This window comes from Ursus arctos, unplaced genomic scaffold (assembly GCF_023065955.2).
Source record: "Ursus arctos isolate Adak ecotype North America unplaced genomic scaffold, UrsArc2.0 scaffold_4, whole genome shotgun sequence".
NCBI lineage: Eukaryota > Metazoa > Chordata > Mammalia > Carnivora > Ursidae > Ursus > Ursus arctos.
Window position 1 is genome coordinate 83758310 of NW_026623056.1, and position 15141 is coordinate 83773450.

The 15141-nt window shown below is 37.3% G+C and overlaps 1 protein-coding gene across 12 annotated transcripts in view; it reads left to right on the plus strand.

The window, feature by feature from the left end:
* Window positions 1–15141, plus strand: part of ITSN1 (intersectin 1) — a 204079-nt gene that overhangs the window by 33873 nt on the left and 155065 nt on the right. For 3 of the 12 annotated variants that reach the window (XM_044391777.3, XM_048214862.2, XM_048214858.2), the window contains one exon: window positions 11309–11450. The exons of 6 other annotated variants lie outside the window; for them this stretch is intronic. The gene's annotated coding sequence lies outside the window, so the exon portion shown is untranslated. Of the gene's footprint in view, window positions 1–5018; window positions 5111–11308; window positions 11451–15141 lie in introns of those variants that run through there. 3 more of the 12 variants (XM_048214859.2, XM_057306589.1, XM_048214863.1) reach the window with 2 other exon arrangements.

The following is a 15141-nucleotide window of genomic DNA, read 5'->3' on the forward strand; positions in this document are numbered from 1 at the left end:
GAATGAAGCTCTTTTACTTTTTTCCCCCCCTCCCTTTTTCCTTTTTTCGTTTTCTGTTGCTCAGAGATCACTTGTTCCTGTCTTGGAATTTGCACTGTCTTTTGAATGACCTGAAAGTCAAGAACTTGATAATAAATTGGTTTTAGTCCTATCATCTTTTTGTGACTGATACCCTGGAGAAGTTTAATGTGAGTCATTCAAGAACTTAGCCCCTGCCTGAACCTATGTCTCAAGTGCCTGCTTTATCTAAGGTTGAAGCATTTTTAGGCGGCAGCTGATCTTTTGTAGGCAAGCCACCGAACACATTCACCATTCCTTGTTCTTCTGAATCATTAATCATCTTCCCTCTGAGCTCAGGCAACGCGGCTGAATCTTGAGCTATTTGGCCCTTCCCAATGCAGGGGAAATCCTCCCTGCTGAGGTGAATGCATGAAATATTTGTTGTCTCAGTACAGATCGGAGAACTGGTTTGTCTCCTGTAATGCACAGATTGCATTCTTTCTATGTTACTAAAAGGTACTTTTTGTGTCTGTTTATAAAGAGCGCTGATTGGGGCTGTAAAAGTTACCGTGCAGATGACATGAATTAACCTATTAAACTCTTTGGAATTACTCCTGGTACTTAATGTAATTTCCAAATATTTTGAAATACTGAGTGTAGACTCAGCTCAGTGGCCAGTTTTTGAGTTTTGATGAATTTCTCTATTTAAGTTGTTCCGGTTGCTATCCACTTTAGAATCGTTCACTCTGCCAAAGAGGTTAGGAGTGTGTGCAGAGTGACAGCTTAAATAATGTGCGTGTTTGCTGTTGAAGCAGATGCCTCTAAGTAAGGCTGCCTGGATCAAAGAGAGAAAGAGTCCCCATGTAATAGCTGTTAGAGACTGATGAGAGCCCTTCGAGTTATTCTTTGTTTCCCATCCGGGATTTTAATTTTCTCTGTTCTGATAAAGGATTTGGATTAGTTCTGTGTTAGTAGCACACTGATAACTTCCTAAAGAAATGTGACTCAGTAATAAATTTGAGTTTCCATGTGGCTACTTACCTAATCTGGCATGTATCTCCTTTAAGAAAAGTGTCCATTGTTAAGGTCAACTCACAGGTCAGACATTAATCTTCACTGTCAAGTGTCTCCAGTCATTTATGGAGACTAAAGAGATCTTGATGGCTCTCATCTGAATTACCGAGTCTGCTGAATAAAAGGCAGTCAGGACTTTGGTCTCTTTTGTGTTGCAGTTCTTAGCAGGATCCAAAAGAATGAAGTTTTCCAAAGATGGAATAGCATGATTTATGAGAATATTTATTAAGATATAGGTAATATGTTAAAAAATGAGCTTTATTTAGTTTGGTCTAAGGTAAGCTCCTAGAAACGGATGAGAAGGATGGTTTAAAATTTGCTAAGCTTTATTTAAAGTCTGGATTTGTGGGTAGAAACAATTTCTGTAGGGTATCCCATCATTCCCTTTGATTAAATTTCAGAAAAAGTGTCTGTTAGGATGAAATAAAAAAATAACCGGTCATTCTCTTAAATCACACTTAATTGCAGTGACATAAACGGGAGAAAACTTACCAAGCTAGAGACAGGTGATTTCTTAAGTCCACTTTTTACTCTGGTGTGAACAGAAAACTACAGGGTTATTTCGATTGTTTTATAACTCTAAAGAATTTTTTACATGCTAGTTATATTCTTTCCTTTTGAATTCTCAGGTGAGTAACTCCTGAGCTGGTGGCTTACAAAAATCGGCTGGTTCAGAGACACTTTCTTAAAAAACCAGCTTTCTTCTCTTTCTCCGTTTAACCTTTTATTATGAAAAATTCCAACACCTACAAAAGTGGGGGGAGTTTAACCCCCATGAACCATATCCATTATCCAGCTGCAGTGGCTGTTAACTCTTGTCCCATCTTGTTCCATCTGTCCCTCCAGGCCCCACTCCAGATCCTTTTGAAGCAAATTCTAGACATCATATCATTTCATTAAAGTGAGTTGCTTTGGATAGCGACAGACGAAGCCATTTTCCCTCTTGGCGTTACCACAGACGCCAAGGGCTGAATAGAATTTATAAGACAGACTTAGCATTGAAGAGTTTACCTTTTAAGAAAGGAGCTCATACTTTCATTGGCTACTTTCTCCAAGTTTCTCTTGTCTTTCAAATAGGGGTGTATTTGCAAAGTTCTTAAGTTCTTATCTGTTTGGAAATTCCTGTAGCAAGTTCAGGTTTAGTCATCCTGTACTGTTTTGGCTGTTCCTTATCTAAATAGTATTGAAGGGAAGAAAGAATTATTTCACCAAGAGTTGGCTTCGAGAGGAGTTAGATATATTCAGTATATTAAGGAAGTGGCCTTAATGTTGTAATCATATACCGGCTTTTAAAGGTACCCCATAATAATGGCTCTTAAAAAGTATAAATAAAACACTTACAGGTGATCTTTTGTCCTTGCCAAATAGTGAGACAATTTAATTCCTTTTTTGAGGCAAAATAAAATTTTCTTTCAAGTACCTGAGATCTGCAAGTATTAGTTGACTCATCGTTTCCCAGGCCAGTGTGCTTTTCCTGTATGTTGACCTTGCACTTTATTTATTTATTTATTTATTTATTTATTTATTTATTTATTAAAAGATTTTATTTATTTATTTAACAGAGAGAGACAGCCAGCGAGAGAGGGAACACAGGCAGGGGGAGTGGGAGAGGAAGAAGCAGGCTCCCAGCGGAAGAGCCTGATGTGGGGCTCAATCCCAGGATCCTGGGATCACGCCCTGAGTCCAAGGCAGACGCTTAATGACTGAGCCACCCAGACGCCCCTGACCTTGCACTTTAAACTAAATTCCTTTTGTCCTTTGAATGAGACATAAAGCTTCAGTTTATATTGGTTAGTGTGAAAGTAGAATTTTAACTTTTTCTGTGATTTCTGAAAAATGTCAAGTGGCTTTAATAATAATAATGATAGTTTCTCAATTTACTCCTAAAAAAAAATAGATTCAACAGATTAAATAAAATGTTTTCCTTCTAAAACTAAAGCCAGTTTTGCCCTGTTGATTCTTAGAGTTGAGTTCTTGAACACAGGTAACTGTGGGGTTCACTTTTATATTTTACATTGTTAGCATTATAGAGTGCTTTTGACTTGGGATGCTGGAAGTACTGGACTCAGCTCGATCAGGAATCTAATTTTCAGAGTGATTAAATATGCCTCTACTTTTCTTCAGTAGCTAAACAGAAGTATATTTACATTTTACCTATTTCACAGAGATGTTGTTAGAAGTACTATAATTAGATATTTTTTTAATTTGCAAAAATATTTGAGCTGCTTCACAGATAGGTGCTATATAAAAGCAAGGTGTTATTAACATCTCATTTTTCTTGGTTTGTGCTTTTGACACTAGAAACATACATTGCTTTTTCTCTTTTTGGGTTCAGGTTCTGATACATATTTTGAAATTTGTTCTCTTAATGTTCTTAGCAGCTGGTATGCTATAAAAGCATTCTTGGGTCCTAATTTTAGTACACAGTGATGAGTCTGGATAGATGGCTAAGTTAATGGCAAGGCAATTGAACTGTGCTAAGTGCTTGCCTGCCTATCTTTCTGGCCTCTCCACTTTCAGGGTAGAGTTACTGTTTACAGTGACACGTTTTGCTCTCTGGGACTGGGAAGTCTGAATCCATTTGCCTGTTGCCTGACTGCCTTGAACTCAAATTTTGTTTCATTTCCCTCTTTCTATTTTGTATCTTAAATTTCAGGATGGATGATCTGGTTGTTAACTACTACAGGGAAGATGAGTGCTGTCTAATAAAATCGGAATGAGATTATTCACATAGGGGGAATGAATTAGAGAGTCCTAGAACTAATAAGTGAGCAGATCTGACCCTAGAGCCAGCCACTAGACTCTCCTGTTTTCCTAGACTCTCATTGTGTGTTTATGGGTAAAGTTGTTCTCTTTAGCTCATTTGGGTTGTTTTGTCAGTGGCCAATATGGCTGATTTTTCAGCACCATTTGGACATGCTTCATGTATATTTTACAGAATACTCACTTTCTTTTAACAATAGCTGGTCAGTCTTATACTTAGTTAAGTTTAAAGACTTTTAACCTTAGTAATTAAACAATTTCTTTCCTTCGTTGGGATGCTTATAGGGACTGATTCCTTTTTAGTATGAGATAATCTGTGATATATTTAAGTTTTGATTTTTTTCTAATTTGTAGAACTTGGAGTAGGGCTGGTAGTTTTTCCGGGGAACAGGACTGATTTTTTCTCACAGGGTGGTCTCTTCTGTTACATTGTTATGTTTACCAACTCAAAGGGTTAGTATCAGTTCCAACTGGAAACGAGTAACTTTTAAGAACAGATGAGATGACTTGCTCAGGACAGCATTCCAGATATGTAGATAGGGACAGTTGTCAGTGGATTATGAAATGTTATTCAGTAGCCCTCATTATATCATACAACTTGAATTGGCATGCTGTGACAACCGCCTTTATTTTAAAAGGTTCTTAAAAAACAGTGATAACCTACTTTGGTTCTGAGTAAATAAACAGGGAAGCCTCTGATGTTAAACTGAACTTGTTTGATTTTAAGGCCAAAGAAATAAAGACTGTTCTAAGAAAAATCTGTGCTGGGTGTAGATAAAGAACAACTCCTAAGCATTTTTATTGTTGCCCCCAAAATACCACATTTCTGGAATATGATTACCTAGTTTATCTAAAAAAAAAAAAAAAAAAAAAAAAAGCCACCTTGTGTATGTTATTAAAGTAAAAAAAGTCATCAATGTTCTAATTCATAGACTTTTTTTACTCAAAAAGACATATGTTTAAGCATCTGCTTCATTAGTTGGACTATATTTTACATATTTCTGTCAGAACTCCAGATCGCTGACTAGAAAATTACATGACTAATATAATCCTGTGAAGTTTAGGAAAATAGTAGTTCACTTCTGTTGAATTCCTTGAAACATTATTTGGAGTCAGAGTCAGCTTTTAAAATTATCTCTCTTTTTGTTTTTGTTTGTTTTTTTCTTTGTGTGTGTTTTTAGAATTGAAATTGGTTCCTGAACATTTGGAGTACTACACTCTAGCAGGAAGCTCCCTGGGGAAAGACTCCTTGTTTAGTTCTCAATCTATGCAGGTAACCCGTGAAGATAGAAGGGTGATCACATGGAATTCTCAGTATTTACTTCATTCATTCTAAAACCCATTCATTCACTGGACATTGTATGCCTTTTATGTAAGCCAAACCATGTAACAGATGTAAGAAACAGATGGTAAACAAGCAATTAACATGAATCAGTCCTAAGCTAAGAGTGGGCAAAAGAAACGAGAGCAGAGATTCAGTTAAACCATTCTAGGGTTTAAACAAGACAGGGGGCCCAAGTTTAGAATGGCAAGAGTTATTAGCCAGGGCAAGGGAGGACAGAGAGGCAGCATGGGCAGAAATCTGCAGATGGTAGGTAAATTCAATTCTTTGGTAAGAATAGTTCACTAGTAAATAGTTACCAATCTGTAGTAGTTGTGCAATAAATAAAATACTCATGGTTGCCTAATGTTGACATTAATTTTGGATGTCTTTGCTTGATGTGTTTCTACAAACTGTTCAGGCTCAATTTTTTCCCTTTTCAGTTTTGTACTCCATGTGTAGTGTCTACTTTTCTCCTGCCAGTTCTGTAATGTGCGCCTATTTGGGTTTCAGTTGGCCCCTCCCCAAATCCAGTAGCTTTGTTACCTGGTGGGGAGGGAGCAAAGTAAATTAGAAAAGGTAAATCTGGTCCTGACACATTCCTGTGAAATCTTTAAGTACCTGTCTTGTCCAGGTCTGTCAGTGGGACAGGGTCTAGTGCCAGCTCCACCCTTAACCCTTGTCCTTGGGATCGCTTCCTTCCCGAGTGTTCACTCTCAACCTAGGCAGTGATTCTGCAAACTTATCTCCATTCTCCAAAGCCTATCTGCTGGCTGCTGACCTTTCTACCATGCTCCGTTCATCATTTTCTCTTCTCTGCTGCCTTTGTACCCTGACCTGCTGTCCGTCGTTGTGTGAAGCACACGGTGCCAGAATTATTTGTTTGCTCTCTGTTCCTGCTTGAAATGTGAGCTCTTTGAGGCAGGACCTATATCTTTCTGTCTTTGGATTTTTATGTTTATCACATAACTGTCATGTAATAAATAGTCATTTTATTTAAGCAGAGCAGTGTAACATTAAAACAGGTAGTTATTGTGCTACGTTTACTGTCTGACAATTGTCACTGAACAAAAGTGCATAAAACATTGTTTTAAGCCTTTTACTTACATTAAAACTTACTGAATCCTCCTTATTTATTCTGACATTTACTAAAATTGTAAGGAAGACTTTATTCAAGACTATTGTAATAGAGGAGAGAGATTGGGTTCACCTCTGAACACAGGGACAAGTGGGGGTTTATAGCCAGGGAGCCGAGCGAAGAGGGTCAGTGGAGGGAAAATTACTAAGAGGAGAGAGACATCAAGGGGGGGATTCTGGCTACAGACAGGCCCAAAACTCACCCATCAAAAGTTGGGGATGAGGAAGTTGATCACATCCTGGGCGTGATCAAATATCGGGGGAGAGGGGTTCTCATGAAACTGACTTAGCAGGATTCTTGCTAAAATTGAGCTAGGCAGACTGAAGACAGGACGGGGCCAAAGCCAAGTCCTAGGCAAGAGAGGGCTTGGAGGAACCTCATTAAAATGTGGTAGGGAGAGTTTCTTCGTCATTAGGAGCCTTTTCGGTTAGGTGCTATTGTGACGTGCATTTTATGGATAAAGAATCTAAGGCTCAGAAGTAGCCAGAGCAACTCACAAAAGGCCCAGAAGCAGTAAGTCCCAGAGCTGGGTGCTCCCTGGATGCTTTCCATCTGATGGCTTTAAACTGTCGATCATCTATCTTCTGGCCTCTGTGCCCTGCTTGGTGACCGCTCAGTGAATTTTTGCTAACCTGTTCTGAGAATCAATAGAGGTTTGCTTTTATTTTAGAATGACTTGTGGTCTCACTGCTGCCAGTGCTGTTGCGGAGCCCACTGAAGCAACATACTCAGCTTGTAATACAGAGTGACATTTAATGCTGCGCAGCTTTATTAGAATTTCAGATAGATGGGGTGACTGTATACATTTCTGTTTTCTATTCTGTTCAGCACAGTAACATTTTCAGTTAGATTTCTGGATCTTACCTATTGAAATATAGCCACACAGGAAGAAAATATAAAAAATAGGATTTTAGATGTTCTGAACATAAAAGGTGATTTTAAACATTAATTGGTCAAGTATTTCTCTGCAAAGCTCGTAAAAAATGGGTGAGTTATCCTGGAAGCTTTATGAATCAGCTGCTTTCAACATGCTAGTAAGTGAAACATGACCATTTTCGTGTGATTTCACTTAGTTTTCTTTTCTTTTTTAAGATTTTTTTTTTAAGATTTTATTTATTTATTCGACAGAGATAGAGACAGCCAGCGAGAGAGGGAACACAAGCAGGGGGAGTGGGAGAGGAAGAAGCAGGCTCCCAGCGGAGGAGCCCGATGTGGGACTCGATCCCAGAACTCTGGGATCACGCCCTGAGCCGAAGGCAGACGCTTAACCGCTGTGCCACCCAGGCGCCCCTTAAGATTTTTTATGTATTCATGAAAGAGGGAGAGAGCCAGTGAGAGTAGGAACTGCGGGCAGGGCAGAGGGTGAGGGGGAAGCAGACTCCCTGCTGAGCAGGGAGCCCTCCTTGGGTCTTGATCCTAGGACCCCGAGATCATGACACCAGCCGAAGGCAGATACTTAACCCACTGAGCCACCCAGGCACCCCTATTTACAACTTTTAATCCAACTTTTAATTATTTGGTGTATTTTCTTCTCTCAGAGCATTTTTGGAAAAGAACAACACGGTGGACATAATATGTCTAAAGTTCTAAACTTTTTTTTTGATGAGCATTTTTAATTGAATGATCACATATTTCATTCCATGGATTCGTTATAACATCACAATTTACCTATACTATTAATAATGTTCCTATACTATCAGACATTTAAGATTATTTCAGATTTTAATTGTTCAAAATAAAGTCACAGCGAACACCTTTTGGATATCTATCTTTGCATTTTGGATAATTTCCTTAGGGCAGATTCCCAGAAATTGAATTATTGGGTACAGGGGTAAGAACATTTTTCCCCCTCTTGATGCATATGTTATCACATTCCTTTCCAGAGGAGTTGTAACGGTTCACCCTCCCACCAGCAGTGTGAGACAGGTCTCTCTTTGCTCTATGGCTAATAATATTGGAAATCTGCAATAATATACTTATTTATTTTGAGGCTTTTCTTCATTCCTTTGTGGTGAGTTTCCAAGCTGAGTTGACCTTAAGTAAATTGGCTCACATTGTCAAGTAAAATTTCCCTTAGACAGAAACTGTGTAAGATCCGTTTAAAAGTTGGGATGTCCAGAAAATAAGAAAAGCTTTGTTGGAGAGGGAATGAAGGGTTAGTTTTATAATGTCCACATCTAGAGGAATGTTATTCAGTGAAGTGCATATTGAATGAATTAACTTTTCTTCCCTCAGTAACAATAGTTATCTTTTCAAAATCTTTTGAATGTTGTTTGGAATTATAGAGCTCAATAGCACTACTGGATTTCGCAACATTGAAATTAAATACAGTCAACTTTAAGCGTGCAGACGTGCCTAAATTGGAATTCTAGATGAACTGCGATCCACATTTTGACTATAAAATTGGCTTCTACCAAGTTTTTCATATTATAAGTAGAAGTTGAATCTTTTTAAAGGGAATGTGAAACTGAGAAAATCTGGGATTTTCTTCTTTTGCAGCTTTATTCCAGATCACATTGTATTTGTGATTCTTTCTAACAGAAACTTCCAAACATCCTCTCTGTACTTAAGTGGTACAGCTGGATCTACTTAAAGAAATTAGTGAAATCTTCAGCAAATGATGACCACGACTCTTTTAAGCCTTTCTCAGTTTCCTGAGGCTTAAATATATTTCAGTGTATCTCAGTCAAGTGAAGTGAAATTAGTTTTGAATCATGGATCTGTTGCCTTGTAAAACGGTCTGGTTTTCTGTTAGCTACAGTCTGTTTAGTGTTTTAGTGATGCTAATGTTATTGAACGGTTTTTTAGTCCTAAAACTTCCTAGTGGTGATAAATCTTATCCTGCATTAGAAGTCCTGGGTCATCTAGCAGGGCGCAGTTGGTTTTATTAATGACCGCATTGTCCTTTGCTCTCATTCATGACACTCAGTGACTTTTCATTGATGTTGCGGTCAGGCTTTTTCATTTGGACTTTGCCCATTCTTTACACATTGGTAAATAAGCTCCAACTATAGCGGGAGGCAGCCAGCATCTCTGTTTGGATCAGATTAGCAATATGTCCCTGTGCAGATTTCCTTTATCTCCTGATCGGGCAAACGCTTTAACTGTTCTTAGCAAAACACTCTTTAAGGGATTAAAACGCATCTCCATTGAGTTTTCCACTTGCTGGCATCGGGAATTAGTTGTGTTTGACGGGAGGGTCTAATTGATATTGCCATCCATTGTGGCAGTACATCCGTGAAGATGTCAAAGATGTGAAATGTTTGCTGGGTTCTCAGTTGTTTTCATTATCAAGGCTTCCATGTAGCCAATTCAGTGTTGATGAATACATTCAGATGTAGAGCATTTTATAAATACTAGCAGCTGTTTTTTTTTTTAACACAGCATGCATAGGTTTCATTTCTGCTTTTACTATGATCTATAAACCCATATTTAATTTATCCAGATGCAGCTGGTGCACTATTTTTGTTGAAGCAGGCTTAAAAATCTGGCAGGAGGCCTTCGTGCTTTCTTGCTCTGTTCAGCGTTGCAATGTTATTTTGCACCATTGGCGCTTTCTGGGTGGTTTCTTGACTTTTTTCCTTAAGCTGAAGGCTCTCTCTAAACCTTTCCTTTGCTTTACCTTTCCTTTGCTTTAGCCTTCCACTGTTCCCGCAGGTGAACTGATAATACCAAGGCTTGGTTGCTGGCTGTGTTTAGAGGTGTACAAGTTAATTACCTAGAGATAAAGGTGAGAGTGGTAAACCAATACAGTGTGTTGACTTAAAGACAAGTGTGATACCAGTTCATGTGCTGCAGCGTGGAAGAAATAAAATAATGGAAACATTATTTTAATGTTTTCTTTTAAGGGAGCATGTGCCTGTAATGTGTGGAAGCTAAAGTTTTTATTTGGAAGAAAACTAAGACTTTAGATTGTTTCTTTTTGAGTGACAGTATACTTCCACATGATGCAGATGACAACATTTTGTTCTCCGTTTAACCTGGATCATTACATTTTTTCCATGTGACAAAATGTTTATAATTACCTGTGAAATTTCCTTTTTTGGGGTCCTTATTAATTTCTATTTGAGAGGGTACTGAAAAGTATGTGAGTTCAAAATAAGTTAAATTTGCATAATCTCATTTATTTGGCTGATCATCTTGTAATTCCGTGTTTTGTATTTAAAATAAAAGTTTGATCTGAAATGCTTTTCTCCCACTCCTGTTTCTTAGCACTATTGTTTGTTGTTTAGTTTTGCGTTATATGCTTCTTCCAGGAATTACTTTTTTAGCTTTCAGTACCTTGAAATATTTTTTTTTCTTATTGATCCTCTTGAATGTAGAACCTTCTGGAATAAATGAAGTCGCTCATTTATTGTATTGAAACCTTATGAATGGTTATTCTATCTGCAGCTGTAGTGCTCTAGAATCTGATTTCTTTAAAAAGACAAGCTATGGTTAATGACTTACTTTTCAGAGGTTACTCTGCAGTTAGTTGGTGGTCAAAAGGTGGAAATAAGCATCCAGGAGGGGTCAGTTAACTTCCATTTATCTCTTAAATTCCTTTCTCAAGGCTTTTTGTTTCCTGCCCTTTGTTTTTTAACTTTGTAGCTAGGTTTTGGTTTTATTACTCTGGGATGAATTCTCTCCCATTGCCAATATTAACGTAAGGATAATTTAGAAGAATAGAGGTTAAAATCTGTTGACTGAAGCTCTAAAGGCCAGCTACTGGGGCATTTCTCTTTGTGGAAAGTAAGCTGGAATAAATGGACAAATAGTCTGAAATGCCAGTGAGTGTTGCCAAGTAATGTGCTGACAGCTGGGCCTGACAGTGATTCCTCACCACTGGTCACTCCTGACCTGTCCCCTTCTCACCTCTGTCCCCTGCCACCACCGCCTCCCCCAACAACAAAAATCTGGGATGCATGCCTATTCCCTTTTTAGAGAACAGCATGAATATTCACTACAGCTTTTCAGACAGAAAGTTGACAAGGTCTCTTTGAACTTAATAATAAGGTTCTCCTTTTTGTCAGGTTCTTTACCCTTCGTGCGGTCTTAAAATCTTACCAGCCAGACGTCCCTTATGGGTCATCCCGCGCTACTTGAAACAGCAGCACATGTAGAAGCCCCATTTGAGGCCCATGACTTGAGACATGACAATTTGGCATTGATCAGGTTGGCTATATGTTTGGGATTTGTCAGTTCCTTTGTCTGTTTATTGTTTGGCTTTCAGTACCTTTTCTGTATGTTTCAAAAGGGCTTTGTGTACATCCTGCCTTTATGTGTAATCTTATAGGGCAGCTCCTGCTTTGTGTTCATCTCCTGCTCAAACACTATTCACAGGAGTGGGATTTGTCGTAAGACTCCCTATAGAACATGGGTGTGGGCTCTTCTAGTTTCCATTCATTGCAGACTTTTTTTTTTTTTTAATAAGAGAAAGATTTCCTTTGATTTTTTTTTTTTAAGGGTTTCTAAATTTTTAATTTTTGGAGAAAAAAAACCTCCAAAAGGAAAAGATGTGGGGACAACAGTTTTCAGTGAGTCCTTTTAATTTTTATTATTCTAGATGAGGGATAAAGGTGCATAGAAAAATACCTAAAACCAGATTGTTCATAACTCAAATACTAGATAGTATCATAATATGAGTAGAGTGTAAGTTACATATTTTTTTATGTTCCTGAGGATATTTTTATACCCTTTAAAGGTGTTTAAAATACCTTTATTTTTTCATTCTTTTCTTACATTTTGATGTTTTTCCTTTCTTTTCAATATTTCCTTGATGCCGAATTTCTAGAAATTAAAAATTTCTATTCTGTACCTTTCCATCCTGTAGCCCTTTAACCTAAAACTAAATCGTTTGAGCAGCTTTCTTTTTTAAAATTTTTATTTATTTTAATTTTTTTTTAAAGTAATCTCTACACCCACCGTGGGCCTTGAACTCATGATCCTGAGATCAAGAGTAGGATGTTTCAGTGACTGAGCCAGCCAGGTGCCCCCTTTTGAACAGATTTCAAACAAAATTAAAAAAAATTTTCTTTATAAGAAATGAATTTAAAGTTCACTACCTTAGTACCATGAAAATCTATTTCAAGTAAATTAGCTGCATATTGGGAAAGAACTCATTGAACTGAATGTAGACAATAGACCTGTTAAAATGCAAGCCAAAATTTTTAAATATGAGAAAAGAATAGTTCTCTTGTTGCCTTACCTCTCTAGCCTGATACCTTCCAACCAGCTTGCCTTTCTCTGGCAGCACAAATGTGGCTATCCACAACCTAGGACTGCTGGAGTATTGTAAATTTAAGGAATAGGAGGGGTGAGGCTGATTGACTTAAAAATGTTCCATTATGTAAAATACCTTCTCTACCAAGAGTACATTTTAAAATACTGAGACCAGGTGTTTTTTGGGTTATGAATCCAGTAACCTAGGTCAGTGGAGTGTTTGTGGCACCACCCAGGCCTCTGCCTGACCCCTCCCTCACCCCTCCTGTAACCTTTCCTTATTTATGTAAGAGGATTACAAGATTTTTGTGAGGCAGTGGTCAGTAATTAAGTGAAAAACTGATACTGTATGTTCATAATCTCCTTTTGCTCTTTAGGTCATTAAATCCTAAATTAGCCCTGTTTTGGTATATTAGAAATCTGCTGATTATTTGAATTACATAATTGTGAAGATTCCTGTTTCTGTGAATGAGTGTCTATTTTAATTGCCTCATTTCATCTCCCATACTTGTTTTCATTCATGCCCTTCCCCTCTTTAATTTAAAAAAACCTTAGAACATAAAAAAAAAAAAAAACCTTAAAATATTTTCAAATCTTCAGGAAATCTGAAAGAATTGCATAACATACCTATTTTTAAAGATGTTTCAGATAAATTATTTAATATAAAGTAACATTTTAAATTATGCCAATAATTTAGACTTTAGAAATTTTATTTCTCAAAAAATATTTCTCTTGTTAAATTTAGCCTTTTTTAAACTGCTGATTTTAGTATTTGTTAGTATGTTTTTAAATTTTTTTGAAATCGTTTCATATTTTCTGAATAATCTCCCTTTATGATAATAAAACATTGGAAATCAAATACCAAACCTCTTTCAATATAATTCTTTTCCATGTGAAATGACATTTAATAAATGTTTTAAGAATGGTCTTCCTATTTTATAAATACACATTTGTAGAGGTCTTCTACTTTAAGTATGTCAACATTTGAGATTTTAATGTGAATACTGAAATTAAGGTTCGGTATTTATTCCTTTAGCTTTCAATAATTCACTCTTTCTGAAGCTGAAATGAAGAAAGGTTAAAGACTCTGCTCAAACATATTCTAGCCCTTGGCTTAACCATCCTAACATTCATCTGAACTTTTAAAAAATGACTTTTTACCTATTTCTTGATTGCTCAGTATTTAGTCTGCGTGTTTTTCTATTTTTTATATGTAAATATAGGAGTGTTTGCCTCACTCTGAAAATTACTGTGTAATTCTAATTCTAGCAACATGTTTATGAAAGGCTTTAAAATAACTTGGGTAAAGCATATATTATAATGTAAAGCGGGAAAAGAAGGGAACAATTGTATATTTATAGGGAAAGGACTAAAAGGAAATATAAATTGAGGCTGTTGATAATGTAGGACAGTACAGGCCATATTTGTCTATGTAGTGGTCTCCCCTGTGCCTGTAAGAAGTGCAGGTGCTTTACCCACTGCCTTAGCTAGTGCTGTGCTGGTGAGTGAGCTTTGTGCCCTCCAAGGCCAACAGTCCTGCCTGCTGTTTCCCAGGCAGTAGGCCAGACACTTAGACAGAAGCACGCCCTTCTCTGCTTTGCCCTAGGTAGGTGCCTGCTTTTCTGTTGAGGAACGCCACTGAAATCCTATCCTATGGATAGAACTACTGCTTTCCCTCATTTTTTGTTTGGCTTTCTCTTTTCTTTTCTTTTCTTTTCTTTTCTTTTCTTTTCTTTTCTTTTTTCTTTTCTCTTTTCTCTTCTTTCTTTCTTTCTTTCTTTCTTTCTTTCTTTCTTTCTTTCTTTCTTTCTTTCTTTCTGTTGCTGCTCTGGGCTTTCTGTTATATTTTATACATACACCCCCCCCCCCACACACACACACATAACTTCAGGCTTCTGTGTGAGAAATGTTTACACTTCAGGAAGCTTTGCATTTTTATAGAAGAAGTAAAAGCTCCTTGGACTTATATGGCAAAATTCTGTCAGACGTATTTCTCCCATTCAGTTTCCTCTGTGGTCTGCTCTGACACTTTAAAAAAACAAACAGTTGGTTTCCCTTTCTGCCTCCTTTTTGTTTTCTAGTGCTTTTATTGCTTGGAACAGTATCCCCTTACTCCCCACCTCCCAGCTTCACCCTGTTTGGTTTACCAGGCTAACGACTTCATGGTTGTTCCAGTAAGTTCATAATCCTGAAGAAATGAGGTTAGGATCATGTGCCCTAAAACCAAATTGACTCCCTTTTCTTCCATTTCCTACTTGTATATACTGTTGCCTTAGTTTCTACATCTGTAAGATGGGAGAGCAATGTTATTTAACCCATAGAGCTGTTCATAAGATGAAGTTGGCTAATACAGATCATATGTATTCATAAGCATTTAACAAAGTTTTAGTTAATTATTACATGTTGCTTACATCTCTCTCTCTATACATACACACACACACACACACACACACACACACACACACAGATTTTTGATGTATATTTTCCATCCCCTATTTAATTGTAAACTCCTTTTCCCCCCCAACTTTATTGAGGTAGTATATCTTTTGGGGATACAATGTGATGATTTAATATGCATGTACATTGTGAAGTGATTACCACAGTTGAACTAATTAAACACATCCACACCTCATAGTTAACTCTG